This window comes from Pogoniulus pusillus, chromosome 13, assembly GCF_015220805.1.
Source record: "Pogoniulus pusillus isolate bPogPus1 chromosome 13, bPogPus1.pri, whole genome shotgun sequence".
NCBI classification, from domain to species: domain Eukaryota; kingdom Metazoa; phylum Chordata; class Aves; order Piciformes; family Lybiidae; genus Pogoniulus; species Pogoniulus pusillus.
In genome coordinates, this window is record NC_087276.1 from 27,655,001 (window position 1) to 27,671,683 (window position 16,683).

General features: G+C 49.4%; 1 long non-coding RNA gene across 1 annotated transcript; it reads right to left on the minus strand.

The window, feature by feature from the left end:
• Nucleotides 1–8,187: 8,187 nt before the first annotated feature.
• On the minus strand, nucleotides 8,188–16,137 carry LOC135180358 (uncharacterized). Its single transcript, XR_010304410.1, has 3 exons — nucleotides 15,788–16,137; nucleotides 15,090–15,202; nucleotides 8,188–8,995 (listed from the first exon to the last, which is right to left on the minus strand). It is a non-coding gene; the product is annotated as an uncharacterized LOC135180358 (long non-coding RNA).
• Between the last annotated feature and the right edge of the window lie 546 nt (nucleotides 16,138–16,683).

Below are 16,683 nucleotides of genomic sequence, written 5' to 3' on the forward strand. Positions count from 1 at the left end.
GGCGACAAAAGGGCTGCAACCTGATCCGGGCTTTATTGGATCCCTATTGTTCTCCCGGCTAAATCCCCCTTGTCCTCCCTTCCCCGCCACGGGCAGGGAAAGCCCGGGGCTTGGGGGTAGGAGGGTAGCTGTCTGTTAACTGCTCAAAAACTAACTGCCCCACCACCCGACCGCCGAGAAACCCGCAGCAGGTTGGGAAAGGGTGGCTGTTCCTCGGGAAGTTAATGCCTTTAATTCCAAGTTTGTCCCTGGGAAAACGCTGCCCACCCTCGTCCTAGGCATGTCAGGAGGAATCGCAGGGCTTTTAAACAGGGGATTAAGGAAAGTGGTCACTTTTGACTCAGTAGGAAAAATCCCTCCATGACGGTAATGAAAGCCTGGATGATATAAGTATCTTCTGGTTCACAATAGCAATTAATATGGTAATATTCTACTATTAAAGATGCTAACATTAAGATGGAACTCGTATGCGGTTAAAACATTTAATAGAGGGGAAAATGCATTCCTTGAGCATCAGGTAACAAAGTCAAACGGAGAAGGGGAGAGGAAAGACTCTTAAAATAACAAAGGCCGCTATATAGTGTGGAAAGGCTTTTAATACTCCCTCCTCAAGGAAAACTTGAGGGGCTCTGAGAAGTGAGTATTAGCAAGTGCTGGAGGAGAGCTTCTGCTGGGTGGGGAGAGCTGTCCTGGTGGGACTCCAGCCCTGTTTGGTGACCAAATGGCATGGGGGGCCAGCTGTATCTGCAAGGACACACTGGCGGCTCATGAAGAAGCCTGTGCTGGGATAAAGGCATTGAAGCATCGTGATACCCTAGAAACATGGGAGCTGGAAGCCCTGGAGGGCTCTGCTCCAGGCAAGGCTAAGTTCAGGGTCAAGTCAGGCTGTTCATGACCTTACGTAGTGGAGCTGAGCATTCCCTATGGATGGAGGTCCCAGGACCTATCTGAGCACTGTCCTGGTGCTGCACCACACTCATCCTCATTTCTTTTCCCAAATGTTGTGAGTGGTTTGCACCATGCACCTCCTGGTTTGCCTTTGGGTTCCTAGTCCCACGCAAACACCCTAGATTATGGTTGTATCAAACCAAAGCCTTTGGTTTCTGCAAGAGAAGGAGGAAGGGCTAGGACCTGCTCAACTCTGCCCTGTGGATCCACTTGGTGTGATCAGTTTGCCAAGTAGAGGGTAGATCCAGTTATGCAAAACCACTCTCTTAGCAGAGTTGGTTTTTTTAATTGAGAAAATTAGAAGTACTTATTTCAACTCCAGTCCATGCCTTCATCACAGTAAAAGCCTTTCCTTTGTCCCCCTCCTTTGTTTTCAATTAAAAGCAGTGAGGATTTAGGTTTTTGCTTTTCACTAGAAGAAAAGTGATTTGCAAAGGTAACAGTATTGTGGGAATGGAGGAACCTTTCAGCTGATCACTAGAAGCAAATATTTACCTGCTGGCTCTCAGGACAAATTGGAGACTGATGTGGAGAGCACAGTCTTGTCTTGCCTACAGCTCTGCTGACTTCATCAAATCAGGCCATCTTCGTTTTACAGCTATTTTTTTCCCCCTCTACAATGTGGCATTCCTGGGACAAAACAAATTGTCTTCTGAAGCTTGCACTTCTATCCAAGTTTACTTAAAAGAAATTCTGCCTAACTGATCTCAAGGATTCATGTAGGTCATTCAAGCTCCAGTCTGACCAGTTTGCTCAAATGCCCTGCTCCAGTCGTCCCCTTTTCCTTGTCTTTTCCTGCAGAGAAGCTGCACACGGGAAGCCTTTCCCAGGGTAAACCCTCTGCTAAGCCCACAGCTGAACCAAGCTGTGCATCACAGAGAGAAGTGAATCAGTGCCTTCCCACCCAAACTGAAGGAGATGGAAAGGAATTTCTCACCAAAACTGAAGGAGGTGGAAAGGAAAATGGATGGAGAACAGAGGGGCCAGTGCCAGCAGGAGCATTATTGCCCCGTGTTGGAAGTTACACCCATGTGTGTGCTGCTGAGTACACTTCATAACCTACACTGTACTGATCCAGCCAGATTACCAAAAGCTTCATGTTTAACTTCAACCCGTTCTAAGGAAACTGACTAGGGAGCAGCCACACAAACCAACAGCAGGAAGGTCTGCAGGGACAGTGAGGGTGAGTGTAAGCATGCGTTTTTGTCAGGTGGGTGATGCCTATTGGTGCCAGCCCTTTGGCTTGTCTTTGCTGTCTTTCCTACAACCTTATATATTAAAACCCACATCTCCTTGCAATGTTTAAAATTAGCCTTTTTTGGTAAGCTGATGCAGTGCTGGCATGGCACAGAGCACTGGATCTAAAGAGGAGAATACTAATAACTGAGAAAACATCAGTAACAAACCTCACTGCCTAGTCCTCCTTCTTTTCCTTCACTGTCTGTTGTTACTTTGATAGCAGCTAGAGGTGAAGACACCAAGGAAAATGGGGACCCTCCAGACAGCTTCTCAGCTGCAGCCAGAATGGTGGGAGCTGAGAGGCAGCCTGCCCTTGTGATGGTTCCCCCTCTGCTGCTGGAGGCTTATGTGGGTAAAGGTTTCTGTGTCATCTTCCACCCTTGTCACCTTGTCTAGGTCATGCACAGCATCTCGTGGTGGAGCACATGAACAGAGAGGCTCAGCCCCGCAGGTAAGGGGACCCAATCAGCGAGTGCTGTGGAAGCAACAGTAATGCAGATAAAGAAGTAGGAACTGGGGGGGGGGGAAGCCACTGAAATTGAGCAGTGGATGAGGAAGACAAAGCCTCGAACTTTAAAGGCAGCATTAAAACAGGGCATGCAGAAAGTGAAGTCAATTAGGCAAAAGAACTGTCTGCTGACGGAGGTCGCCAGGCTGAATTCCTACAAGGATTCATGAATCGACTAAAAATACCCTTGGGATAGTTTGAGTATGGACTGAGTTACTGAAGGGCAATGCCCTAGATGACCCAGGAGACCCTTTCCAATCCTACAGTATAAACAATGACGCTATTAACATTTGTACTAAGTACCTGCTCGGGCTCCTTGCCTGCTGCCACAGTGCTTTGGCCCTTACCCACAGCAGGAGGGGAGGCTGTGAGTGGTGCTTTGCTTTCTACCTTAGCCTGGAGAGCATCCTCTAGGTACCAAGCAATTGCTCTGGTTTCATCCCTAAAGCCACCTCTGTAGATAGGGAATTATGGAAGACCCTCTTGACAATGGTAGGAGCAGTGAGAGGCCAAAAAGATCAGTGGAAAAGCCTGATGGAAACCACAGTGCTGAAAAGGACAATGGGAAGGCTGGAGAAAATCCCTGGTCAGCAGGGAGACCCAGGATGAGGAGAGCTTAATGGCCAGGTAATGCCGAGGAGGCACTTGCAGGGCATGGAGGGACAGACTGAGGACTTTGCAGGCATGCATTATAATTGTGGAAACAAAGGCACCCATATCTGAGGGTACCAAACAAAGCCAGATGGAGTTTGGGCGCTACATTAGGAAACGCAGCATGATCATGAGAGCCACCGAGATGCTCCAGGTGACCTTTGCTGTTGGGATGTGCCATTCCTCTGGGGAGGATTTTTCAGTGTCCAGACCCCACATGGACAAGGGGCTGTGTGCTGTACTGACTGTGGCAGGGGAAAAGGCATTTTGCTACTAACTTTTTTTCTCTTAACCTCTCTGATGACTAGACCTGACTGAAATGTCAACCCAGTGTCACTGTCGGGCTCCATCCTGGTAGAGCACTGTTGCACCTCAGGTAGATGTACAGGTCTGGGTTTAACACAAGGGGAAACCATGCAGCCCTAAATCTTTAACTTGTAATTCAGGTACTGAGAATTTAAAAAAAAATGAAAACAAGGTTAGATAAAAATATTCTCTATCAAAACTTAATTATGCATCCAGAGGCTGAGGCTCATTATTCATCCTCCAACCTGGAAACAAATTAGTCTAATGAAGCTGTGAGTTAAAATGGAGAAAGGATGTAGAAGCCGGAGAGTATTTGTGTCTCTGCTCATATGCCCAAACCAGCACAGAGCTCTGGATACTACATTTGTCACCAGAGTCAGGTGTTTTCTGCACTTGGTGGCATGCCTGGGATCTAGGTTTTGCTAAAAACAAGTCATAGTTGCACATCAATGGGAATCTGAAGCTGTTACAGACTGGTAAGGGGTGGGGGCTCAGTGAAGACATGTGGGCTCATCAGAACCAGAGGCCACTGGTCTAAAGAAACCCAAACAGCAATGTTAGCTGCCACTGAGGCAACCCAGCTTGAGGCACACATTTAGCACTGGCTCACCAGTGACAGTCAGCATAGCCCCACGGAGAGTTTGGTTCCAGTGACCTCCAGTAAATGTGGAACCAAACCCCAGGGGTTGGGAAGAAAAGAAACTGATAACTAGAGGGATGGCAGCTCTCTAAGGGTTTATTGCATGAGTGTTTAAGAAGCTGAAGATTATAATTAAACTGCCTGGAAACGCATAATCACAGTGAGGAAGGCCTTTTGCCCTGCTCCTTCCCTGCAGAATTTGGGGACAAATGAAATTGTATCATAGGAAAGGGACTTAGAAAGCATTTCATGCTGTGCTCCCTGCCACACTGCCCAGCACCTGTTGGCTCTGGACCAGTTCCTCTGGCCACCTATAAAAGTCACCCATAAACTGTAACTCCTGGCACAAATGGGAGAAGCCTGGGTTTGGGGACTGTTAGAGGCTATCCACAGCACATCACAGCAAGTCTGATGATATATAGCCCGGGTCTGAGCTCAGCAGCAGAGCACAAAAGGTTCAAGTGACCTAGTAAAGACCATGCCAGTACCAGAGAACAAGTCCCCATAGGCCCCCGGCTGAGCCATTCTCAGTGCTTTATTCTCTTGCTCCCATCCTAATGTGCTTAACTATAAATGACCCCTTTATTTTTTATATCTCCATTTCATTTTTCCCCTTCTTCCAAGGAAGCAGTAAAAAAGAGAAGCCAAGAAGCAGAGCTCTTACTGTAAAGCGAGCCCTGACACAGAGCAGTTCTGGGGACCTCGTAGCTCACACTGAACATTTGTATCATCACAAGGAGGCTTTGGGCTTCTCCTCTGAGACCCAAGCCCTAATCCTGCTCCCGTGTTCCAGGAAGAAGCCTATTGGAATCACATAGGATGGGGTGAGCTGCATCTGGTCCAGGGGCCCTGATGTTCACTGTATGAGCTTGGCACTGGCTTATTTACAGTTTTGCTACGTGGTTTATTCTGTGTCATCCTGGGGTTCATCACAGGGGTGGCAGATTAGGGTGAAGACAACCGAGCTGAGCAAAGCCCCCCAAATACAGCCCCTCCATTGTGCCCTTTGTCTCAGAGATGCAGATGATGGTCTGCTACCCTGGGCAGAAGGACAAGAGCTTGCTGTTTATTAGTATAATTTTTAAAGGTGCCTCATTGTATTTATTTGCTGTGTGGTTAAACATTTATTATTTATATTTAATTTTCCCAGATTCAAAGGGGGCATCAGCAGTGGCTGAGTGTCTGCAGATTCAGTGCAGCTCCTTCACACACTTATTTATGTAACCTTGGCCTCCCCCGAGGGGCTCCCGTTTCACTATGTGCCATCGGCCTCTTAATTGGCCTCACAGATCACGCCTTCTCCTTCGGCTCACCCCAGTCCCCAGGACTCGTAATTTCTAAGATATTAAATGTGGTTGAAACAAAAGAGTTCAGTGAATTAAAGCCAGGAAGTTTCCCACCCCTTCAGAACCTTTGTTTTCAATTCCCACTGCAGGGCAGTGGCCAGACTGGGGTCATTGCAGTTGGTTTGGAAGGCTTAGTGAAGGACTGTGTCGAGGTGGAGATCATAGAATCATGGAGATCTCTTCCAACCTGGTTGATTCTAAGAGCATCCAGTCCAACCTAGCAGCCAGCCTTAGCCACTCAACTAGACCATGGCACTAAGTGCCTCATCCAGGCTTTGCTTGAACACCTCCATGAATAGCGACTCCACCACCTCCGAAGTGCAACAGACCTCCAGGGATAGCAACTCCACCACCTCCCAAAGGCAACAAAGCTGGTGAAAGGCCTGGAACACAAACCCTATGAGGAGAGGCTGAGGGAGCTGGGGGTGTGCAGCCTGGAGAATAGAAGGCTCAGGGCAGAGCTCATTGCTGTCTATAACTACCTGAAGGGAGGCTGTAGCCAGGTGGGGTTGGGCTTTTCTGCCAGATGTCCAGCAACAGAACAAGGGGACACAGTCTCAAGCTGTGTCAGGGGAGGTCTAGGCTGGACGTCAGGAGGAAGTTGTTGTCAGAGAGAGTGATTGGCATTGGAATGGGCTGCCCAGATGTTGGCTGGTGTACCCAGTCAGTGGCATGCCTGGTTCTGCACCCAATTGCATCTTCTTGATGAAAGCATTTGGTGCTAATTAGACTCCAAGCAGCTGATTAACCTGCAGGGATGGATGGAAGTTGTTTTTCTTTTGCTGTAAGAAAGTAGAAGAAAGTCAGGGCTCTCTCCTTGGGGCTCTTTTGTCCAGTCCCCTTGAATGGTCAGTGGGTGGAGGGATGGGAGGAGAGACATCTGCCTCTGAGCCACCCCAAACCCACCCCTCCCCACTCCCTAGTACTGCAGCTCTACCCCACCTAATGATTTGGGTACCAAATTGGTAGGGACAGCCAGGCTGGGACCCCATGAGGGCATAGACTCTGGGCTCTACAAATGCAGTTTTCAGAGACAAAGAGACCAGGAACTCTCTTTGACATTTCCCAAGAAGCAAAACCCCATTGAGGGAATGGCTTTGGATATGCCTTTTGTGATACATCAGTCTGCCAATCTATCCCCCTTCAAACCCCTTAGGGCCACATCTGACCCAAAGATGCTACATTTCATTTCCAACCACCAGCTGTGGTGCTTCATGGACATATCATCCAGGGTTTTCATCCAAACACAGCCCAGAAAATGCACTTACAGCTGTTAAACTTTATTTTAGACAATATAGATCCTGCAAGCAAGGAGCTGTAAGAAAAAGACATCTGGAGAATTCAACCACATGAGGTTTTCACCAGGGTAACTAATTCTCCAGGTGAAGGGGGTTGATATTCCTGCTCCATTTTTTTACCCAGATGCCAGCTGCTTGGGTTTAAAAAGAAACTTCCCTCCCATAGGTAGAGTTCTTTCAATATTAATGGTTTTATACTTTCTCCTTAAATATATCACAGGCTACACTTGGAGATAGAGTTTGAGAGTAAATATTGTTATGCTGGAGCTGTCGTCTGTGAGTAATCACAGACCTAATTGAAGCTGGCCAGCCTATTAAATAAACATTCACTGTAAACGAGGGAGCAAAGAAATACCCTTAGTTTGGTAATAGTTGAAATGGTGGAAACCAGTACCTGAGTCAGGGACCAGGCTGATGAGGTTGGAGCAGCAAGAGAGCCAGGGAGGGAGGTTTTCCCCAAAGAGCTCACAGGCTGCAAACTAGCAAGAATCATAGAATCCTAGAATCAACCAGGTTGGAAGAGACCTCCAAGATCAGCCAGTCCAACCTAGCACCCAGCCCTATCCAGTCAACCAGACCATGGCACTAAGTGCCTTATCCAGGCTTTTCTTGAACACCTCCAGAGATGGTGACTCCACCACCTCCCTGGGCAGCCCATTCCAATGCCAATCACTCTCTCTGACAACAACTTCCTCCTAACATCCAGCCTATACTTTCCCTGGCACAACTTGAGACTGTATCCCCTTGTTCTGTTGCTGGTTGTCTGGGAGAAGAGCCCAACCCCACCTGGCTACAGCCTCCCTTCAGGTAGTTATAGACAGCAATGAGGTTGCCCCTGAGCCTCCTCTTCTGCAGGCTGCACACCCCCAGCTCCCTCAGCCTCTCCTCATAGGGTTTGTGTTCCAGGCCCCTCACCAGCTTTGTCGCCCTCCTCTGGACATGTTCCAGCACCTCAACATGTCTCTTCAGTTCAGGAGCCCAGAACTGGACACAGCACTCAAGGTGTGGCCTGACCAGTGCTGAGTACAAGGGGCAGAATAACCTCCCTTGTCCTGCTGGCCACACTGTTCCTAATACAGGCCAGGATGCCATTGGCTCTGCTGCCCACCTGGGCACACTGCTGGCTCATCTTCAGCTACTATCTACTAGTACCCCCAGGTCCCTTTCCTCTTGGCTGCTCTCCAGCCACTCTGTGCCCAACCTGTAGCGCTGCTTGGGGTAGTTGTGGCCAAAGAACCAGAAAGCATCAGCTTTGAGAAGGAGAGCAGAGAGAGCTTCCCTGGGGCAGGGTGCCGGGCACGGCAGGCTGGATTTTGGGGCAAGGAGCCTGCATTCTCAAGGAGTCTGGCTTTAGCACATCCAGGGAAACATGACTTCCCATCACAGGCTGTTAGTCGCTGGGCTAGCGTTCGCAAAGTAGCCTAACAGAAAGCATCCTCCCAGCATCAAACGCTGCCTAATCACCCCACGGAAATGGGCAATGATAGGATCTTGCAGCGTTCCTTGTGTTCCTTGGGGAACCACCTAATCCTCCTTGTTGTCTGCCAGCTTCTCCTCGTCCTTGGGAATTTCACGTACAGGCTACAGCTTTCCAGAGCGAGGCATGGGCTGCTGGCAGCTCTCACAGTCCGATGCGGTGCCATGGGTGGCACTGAGGCACACGGGCATCTGAGGCCGTGCTCTGGGGCACACCAGGCAAAACAGGCACGTTTTTGCCCCAGCGAACCTCCCAGCATCCTGCCCCTCGTTGCCCTCTCGCCAGATGTTGCAGGGATGCGTGCAAGCGGCGTGGCCTCTCCGGGAGGTGATGAGAAGAGGGTGATGCACCGACGTGCCATGCTCAATTTCCCTCCAAGATGCTGCAGCCACAATAACATTTTTCCTGCTGATGGCATCCATGTGTCTCTTCCTTTTCACTGGAGCTCTGTTATGCACTGGGATGTGGCGGGAGAGTGTGTGCACCTCCTGCTCCCTGAGCCATCCCTGCCTTTGTGGGCAGGACGAGGTGCCTGGCCTTCCCTGGTTAGCTCAAGGAAAACACTCTCCCAGTGATCAGCGCCTGTATGAAGTAGATGTATGGTTTCAGTTCTGTCCTTGAGCCATGGATCATTTAATGTTGTCAACACACATGCATCCTTCTCAAACATCCCACTGAGAATTTCTAGGGACTGCAGACAGCTTAAAGCTAGCGTTACAGCAGCAGCTTCATATTTGCTTTCAGATCCACGTGCATTTTTTAATACTAAAGCTTGCATAATTGCTGCTGAATTTCTAAGCAACTTCTTCAAAGGGGCAGAGGCACATTAGCAGTAGGAATGCTGGTGGTGGAGCAGGAACAAGGGCTGCTGTTGGCTTCTGGTTTCCCTGCAGCTCCTCAAGGATGGAGTTTGAGGAGCCATGAGGAACCCCAAGCAGCACTACAGCCTGAGGACTGAGTGGCTGGAAAGCAGACAGGAGGAAAGGGACCTGGGGGTACTGATGGATAGTAGGCTGGAGATGAGCCAGCAGTGTGCCCAGGTGGGCAGGAGAGCCAACAGCATCCTGGCCTGCATCAGGAACAGTGTGGCCAGTAGGACAAGGGGAGGTTATTCTGCCCCTGTGCTCAGCACTGCTCAGGCCACACCTTGAGTGCTGTGTCCAGTTCTGGGCCCCTCAATTCAAGAGAGATGTTGAGGTGCTGGAAGGTGTACAGAGAAGGGCAACAAAGCTGGTGAGAGGCCTGGAACACAAACCCTATGAGGAGAGGCTGAGGGAGCTGGGGTTGTTTAGCCTAGAGAAGAGGAGGCTCAGGGGTGACCCCATTGCTGTCTACAACTACCTGAAGGGAGGCTGTAGCCAGGTGGGGGGTGGCCTCTTCTCTCAGGCAACCAGCAACAGAACAAGGGGACAGTCTCAAGTTGTGCCAGGGAAAGTATAGGCTGGATGTTAGGAGGAAGTTGTTGGCAGAGAGAGTGATTGGCATTGGAATGGGCTGCCCAGGCACTTAGTGCCATGGTCTAGTTGACTGGATAGGGCTGGGGGATAGGTTGGACTGGATGATCTTGGAGGTCTCTTCCAACCTGGTTGATTCTATGATTCTAAGAGCTGAGCTGGGACCTCCCAGGTTGACATGTGCTTGAGCATCTTTTCTCCCCTGACCCTTGGGATGCGCTTGCCAAACAGCCACTGACGCAAGGTGCCTGCATGAACAGCTCTGTAGTGCTGCATGTATCTTGACAGGGAAAATTACACTCCCATGGAAGGGCAGTTGGAACTAGATGGTCCTTGAGGTCCCTCCCGACCCTGACAGTTGTGTGATTCTATGATTTCTGCTTTGAAAGTGGGAGAGGACACTTCTAGTCCTACTCTTTTTCTTTCTTTTTTGGGGGGAGGTCTGGATGTGCCTAGAAGCATAGTGAGATTCTACAGGTCACCAAGATTACTTGGCAGGTGAAGGGTCCATCATACAGCTGACCAAGGCTGGGCTTCAAAAAGGGAGACCAAGTGGCTCGTTAGTATAAGAAGAGGATCTTCTGATCTTTATCAGCTGGTTTATCAGTCTTTATCTACAACCACCTAAAAGGAGGTTCTAATGAGGCTGGAGCTGGTCTCTTCTCCTGAATTACTAATCATAGGACAAGAGGAAATGGCCTCAAGTTGCATCAGGGGAGGTTTAGGTTGGATGTTGGGAGGAAGTTCTCTCCTGAGCGGGTGGTCAGGCACTGGAACAGGTTGCCCAGGGAGGTGGAGTCACCATCCCTGGAGGTGTTTAAAAGGAGAGTGGATGTGGTGCTTGAGGCTATGGTCTAGTGATGGAGGATGCTGGGGTGGAGGTTGGACTGGATGATCCTGGTGGTCCTTTCCAACCATAGCAATTCATAGTGATTAGATGTGCTGAGGGCTTTGGTTTAGTCAAGGACTTGTCAGTGTGAAACTAATGACTGGACTCGATGATCCTGAAGGTCTTTTCCAATCTAAGAGATTCTGTGCTTCTGTGGAAATGGAGCTGCAGCTAGGTTAGGGTTAGTACCTTCTGGGTTCTAGTGTCACAGTCTGCCCATAATCTCCCTCTGAGGTGGGTTGTGTGCTGCTGTTCCACAGCAAAGGCATTGAAGGTGACTGGGATGCCCATCCCCACTGTGGTCAATCACCCCTGGGTGAAAGGCAGTGTCCACCCCAGGGAGCAAGTCGCACCTCTCTTTGTTAGCTGCCAGCTGCTCTCTTGGGTGATGGGGGAAGAGATTAAAGCAAGATGGCTCAATGTGAGAAAGGAAGGCTGCAGAGAACCTGCACCAGCTGATTGCTGTTGAGAGGCATGCGTGAAGCTGTGCGCCCAAAGGCTTCTTGTGCCTTTGGAAAGGTGAAAGTGCTGCGTGGTGGCTCCCTGGCTGTGCACCTAGCAGCTGGGGTCAGGGCTGCACAGCTCTGCTGCAGGTGTGGGAGGCAGCTTTTTCCTACCCCTAAAGAAAAAGCATCCCTGGGGTTAACCCCAACCTTCTATATGAAGGGAGCTGTCCCCTCTCCATCCCTCTGGCTGAACACCAACACCTCAAAGGCACCTGGTCAGCAAAATCTCCATTTACTCTATGTATTTATTATACTGGAGCCCAGGGTAATTACTTTACAACTCTGAACACTGAATATAATTTGTCTTATCCCAGTAGGTCCCAATCTTTATGAATTTTATCTGACGTTTTGCTCCCTTCAATTATCTGCCATCAGAAAAAAAGAAAGTTTACCACTGCAGCAGAAATATCAATTTGCCAGAGGTTGCAATACATTTACTCTCCACCTCTGCAATTTACAAACTTGCACTCTATGATTAGAAAGAAAAATGGCTAATAGGAGAAATTTTCATGTAAAATCGATGCTGAATAAGATGCTGCCACCTTTTGGTTTCATCTAATTCTACATCTGGGGCCAAATTCCTCCCTGGTGTAACTGCTTTGCTGGGAGAGGAGCTACAGCTGTCCTGCGGCTGGCTGTGGGGGGATGGAGTGGAACTGGGGTGGGGAGATGAAGCATGACCTGAGGGCTGAAAATACGGTATGGCATTTGTGGGGTTTGAAGTAAGAAAAACGTTTCTAGAGGGGTGCCCTTCTGCAACAGAAGCCCCTTGCTTGATTTCTAGAGGGGAGCTTCTGCAACAGAAGCCCCTTGCTTGATTTCTAGAGGGGAGCTTCTGCAACAGAAGCCCCTTGCTTGATTTCTAGAGGGGAGCTTCTGCAACAGAAGCCCCTTGCTTGATTTCTAGAGGGGAGCTTCTGCAACAGAAGCCCCTTGCTTGATTTCTAGAGGGGAGCTTCTGCAACAGAAGCCCCTTGCTTGATTTCTAGAGGGGAGCTTCTGCAACAGAAGCCCCTTGCTTGATTTCTAGAGGGGAGCTTCTGCAACAGAAGCCCCTTGCTTGATTTCTAGAGGGGAGCTTCTGCAACAGAAGCCCCTTGCTTGATTTCTAGAGGGGAGCTTCTGCAACAGAAGCCCCTTGCTTGATTTCTAGAGGGGAGCTTCTGCAACAGAAGCCCCTTGCTTGATTTCTAGAGGGGAGCTTCTGCAACAGAAGCCCCTTGCTTGATTTCTAGAGGGGAGCTTCTGCAACAGAAGCCCCTTGCTTGATTTCTAGAGGTGAGCTTCTGCATCAGGAGCTCCTCACTTGATTTCTAGAGGGGTGCTTCTGCAACAGAAGCCCCTTACTTGTACCTCCAGAGCCAAAGTGGAGGTTTCTCTGTCCAGCTGGAAGGCTGCTTCTGGAGCTGTGTGCTGGGCACAGAGACCAGTGCTGGGCTGCAACTTATGTCCATGCTGATGTGCTGGGAAAGAGGGTCTATGATCTGATGAGACTCAGTACAATGCTGAAGGTGTCTCACCAAGCTTCTAAGTGGTTAAGCAGTTTGCTGGGAAAGAGGGTCTAGGATCTATTGAGACTCAGCACAAGGCTGAAGGTGTCTCACCAAGCTTCTAGTTGATTAGGCAGTTTGCTGGGAAAGAGGGTCTAGGATGGATCTATTGAGACAGCACAATGCTGAAGGTGTCTTATCAAGCTTCTGATTAGAAAATTCACTGGGAAAGAGGGTCTAGGATCTACTGAGACTCAGCACAATGCTGAAAGTGTCTTACCAAGCTTCTAAGAGGTTAGGCAGTTCACCTAAGCTTACAGGCAACCTTCACCTTGCCAGTCTGCAGTGGGGTTTGACAGTGGGACTGTGCTAGTTTGAGCCTAGCTGGGATATTTTAGTGAGAGAAATTAGATTCCAGGCTGTGAAAAGGAAACAATGGTGATGGTTGCTGCACTCAGAGGCTTGCAGAGATGTAGAAATAGAAGAACACAAACATAGATAACACAGTGGCTGTCTCTGGCTGCCTGCAATTTTCTCCCTCACCTGCTGTCTGTGTAACTAATCCTTCTGCTTTCTAACCCCCCTGCTCGATTCTCCAAACTCACCTTGCACGTAAGGCAAAGTCTGGGATAAGGTAGAGGGGTGGAAAGGAGGTGGAAGAGTGGTTGGGAGCCCCTCCTGGGGACTCTGGTTTCTGGGAGGGCTGTTGTGTTTCTGTATTGCCATTTTACCTTGTTTATAGCTGTATGTATTGTAAATATCTGCTTGTATACTGTGCTAAGCTGTAAATGTAAAGCTCCACCTTAATTTCCAGCTTGGCTGAGTCTAGTCTGGGCGAGTTCATAAGGGTAGGGGGAGCAGGTAAGACCCAAACCATCACAGGACTCACAATGCCATCAGCCCTGGTAGCTCTGAACGCACTTATTCTTCTGTGCTATGTCACTGCAGTTGGCTGTGAAGCCCAAATACTGCTGTGCTCTCACAACAAACAAACCAAAAAGCATTTCATTTTTGAAGCAAAAAGATTCCAAAGTGCCAAGTGCTACAGCAGAGCTGCTGCAAGGCAGCTCTGTCTCCTTAGAATCATAGAATCAGTCAGGGTTGGAAGGGACCACAAGGATCATCTAGTTCAGGTTGGAAGGGAGCTCCAAAGGTCATCCATGGAATCATAGAATCAGTCAGGGTTGGAAGGGACCACAAGGATCATCTAGTTTGGGTTGGAAGGGATCTCCAAAGGTCATCCATGGAATCATAGAATCAGTCAGGGTTGGAAGGGACCTCCAAAGGTCACCCATGGAATCAAAAAATCAGTCAGGGTTGGAAGGGACCACAAGGATCATCTAGTTCAGGTTGGAAGGGATCTCCAAAGGTCATCCATGGAATCATAGAATCAGTCAGGGTTGGAAGGGACCACAAGGATCATCTAGTTCAGGTTGGAAGGGACCTCCAAAGGTCATCCATGGAATCATAGAATCAGTCAGGGTTGGAAGGGACCTCCAAAGGTCACCCATGGAATCATAGATTCAGTCAGGGTTGGAAGGGACCACAAGGATCATCTAGTTCAGGTTGGAAGGGAGCTCCAAAGGTCATCCATGGAATCATAGATTCAGTCAGGGTTGGAAGGGACCACAAGGATCATCTAGTTCAGGTTGGAAGGGATCTCCAAAGGTCATCCATGGAATCATAGAATCAGTCAGGGTTGGAAGGGACCACAAGGATCATCTAGTTCAGGTTGGAAGGGATCTCCAAAGGTCATCCATGGAATCATAGATTCAGTCAGGGTTCGAAGGGACCTCCAAAGGTCACCCATGGAATCATAGAATCAGTCAGGGTTGGAAGGGACCACAAGGATCATCTAGTTCAGGTTGGAAGGGACCTCCAAAGGTCATCCATGGAATCATAGAATCAGTCAGGGTTGGAAGGGACCACAAGGATCATCTAGTTCAGGTTGGAAAGGACCTCCAAAGGTCATCCATGGAATCATAGAATCAGTCATGGTTGGAAGGGACCACAAGGATCATCTAGTTCCAACCCCTCTGCCACAGGCAGGGCCACCCTCCCCTTGTCCAGTGACAGGGGGGGTTTTTCAGCCCAATATCAGCATGCACATGAGGAAATGCTCTGAGGATCTGCAGCTATGGAATTTCCAGCAGAACTTGCTTTTTCTCTCTCCTATCTTGCCCCTTTGTTTCCCTGAGTCCAGGGCAGAGTCTGAACTCGGTGGCTGCCACCTGCATTTGCTTTGCTGTCTTCCCAAGGAACGTGTTTGAATAAGTTGAATTGGCAAAAGTATTGTTGGGGCACAAAGCATTGTGCCAGGAATAATGTGGGTATTACCTGGCTCTGCTAAAGCTCCCAGCATGCTGCCAGGGGCAGTGAACCAGTGCAGGATGCTCCCTTTGTTTCCTCTTCAGAAAGAGGCACACTGCTTTCTGAATGGTTGCTCCATGCTGTAAAGCAAGAGTAGAGGAGAAGCTGCTTCAAGTTTCCTCAGCAAGTGCAAAAACTCTCCTCTGTTGGGGAATTTTCTGCTAGCAGTTTCCTATGGCTTGTACTTGTGTTTCCTTCACTTGGTGAAGGAATCAGAGGGCTGCAGCATCTCTGATATGAGGACAGACTGAAAGAGTTGGGGCTGTGCAGGCTGCAGAAGAGGAGGCTCCCAGGTGACCTTCTTGTGGCTTTCCAGGATCTGAAGGGAGCCTACAAAAAAGCTGGGGAGGGAATTTGAGGCTCTCAGGGAGTGACAGGACTGGGGGAATGGAGCAAAGCTGGAGGTGGGGAGACTGAGACTGGCTGTGAGGAGGAAGTTGTTGAGCATGAGAGTGGTGAGAGCCTGGCAGGGGTTGCCCAGGGAGGTGGTTGAGGCCCCATGGCTGGAGGTGTTTCAGGCCAGGCTGGCTGAGGCTGTGTGCAGCCTGCTCTAGGGTAGGGTGTCCCTGGCCATGGCAGGGGGGTTGGAACTGGCTGATCCTTGTGGTCCCTTCCAACCCTGACTGATTCTGTGATTCTAAGTGAGACTTGGGCACAGCACTCACCTTGTTTTCCACAGAGCATCTGAGCAGTCAGTGCCACTGATGCCAATGCTGAGCAGAGCTCAGGACAGGCAAGTCTTGGAGCTGTACCCTTCCCAAGCAGAACATGACACTGAGTTGCAGGCCTTTGAAGGGCTCAAAGGACAAGATTAGGCTGTGGAAACCCAGCAGTCAGGGGCTCAGGCACTAATTAGTTACTGGGCAAGTTATTTATGTTGGAGACTGTCACCCATTTTATTTCTTCTCTGCACTGGTGCTCCCCAGATGGACTTGATCTCAATGTGCCAAGGCATGCAGTTTGCAGTTCCTCAAGGATATGGGCTCAAGTGAATCCTCTCTACTTCAGCATGACCAGGCTCTATGGGAGAAACAGGACCCTGCAGGGTGGGGGGCACAGACAGTGCATGCCACCAGGTCGCATGATCCAGCCAGGTGCCAGCACCACCATGACACTGACAACTGATTTTGAAGGTGGAGATAACTCAAAATGAAGCACATGTATCATAAAACTATAGAACTGCTTTGGTTGGAAAAAAGCTCTAAGATTGAAGCCATTAAACCACATCCCAAGATGCCATGTCCACATATTTCTTGAACACCTCCAGGGGTGGTGACTCTACTACCTGTGCCAATGCCTGACCACTCTTTCTTGCAGCAATGAGATTTTACTTCATATGCAACCTAAACCTCCCCCAGGACAATTTCAGACCATTTCCTCTTGTTCTATCACCTGATACCTGGGAGAAGAGATGAACTCCCACCTCACTCCAGCCTCCTTTCAGGGAGTTGTAGGGGGCAATAAGGTATCCTCTCAGCCTCCTCTGAACTGAACAACCCCAGTTCCCTCAGCCACTCCTCACCAGATCAACCTTCCAACCTCTGTGTTCTGTGACCATAAG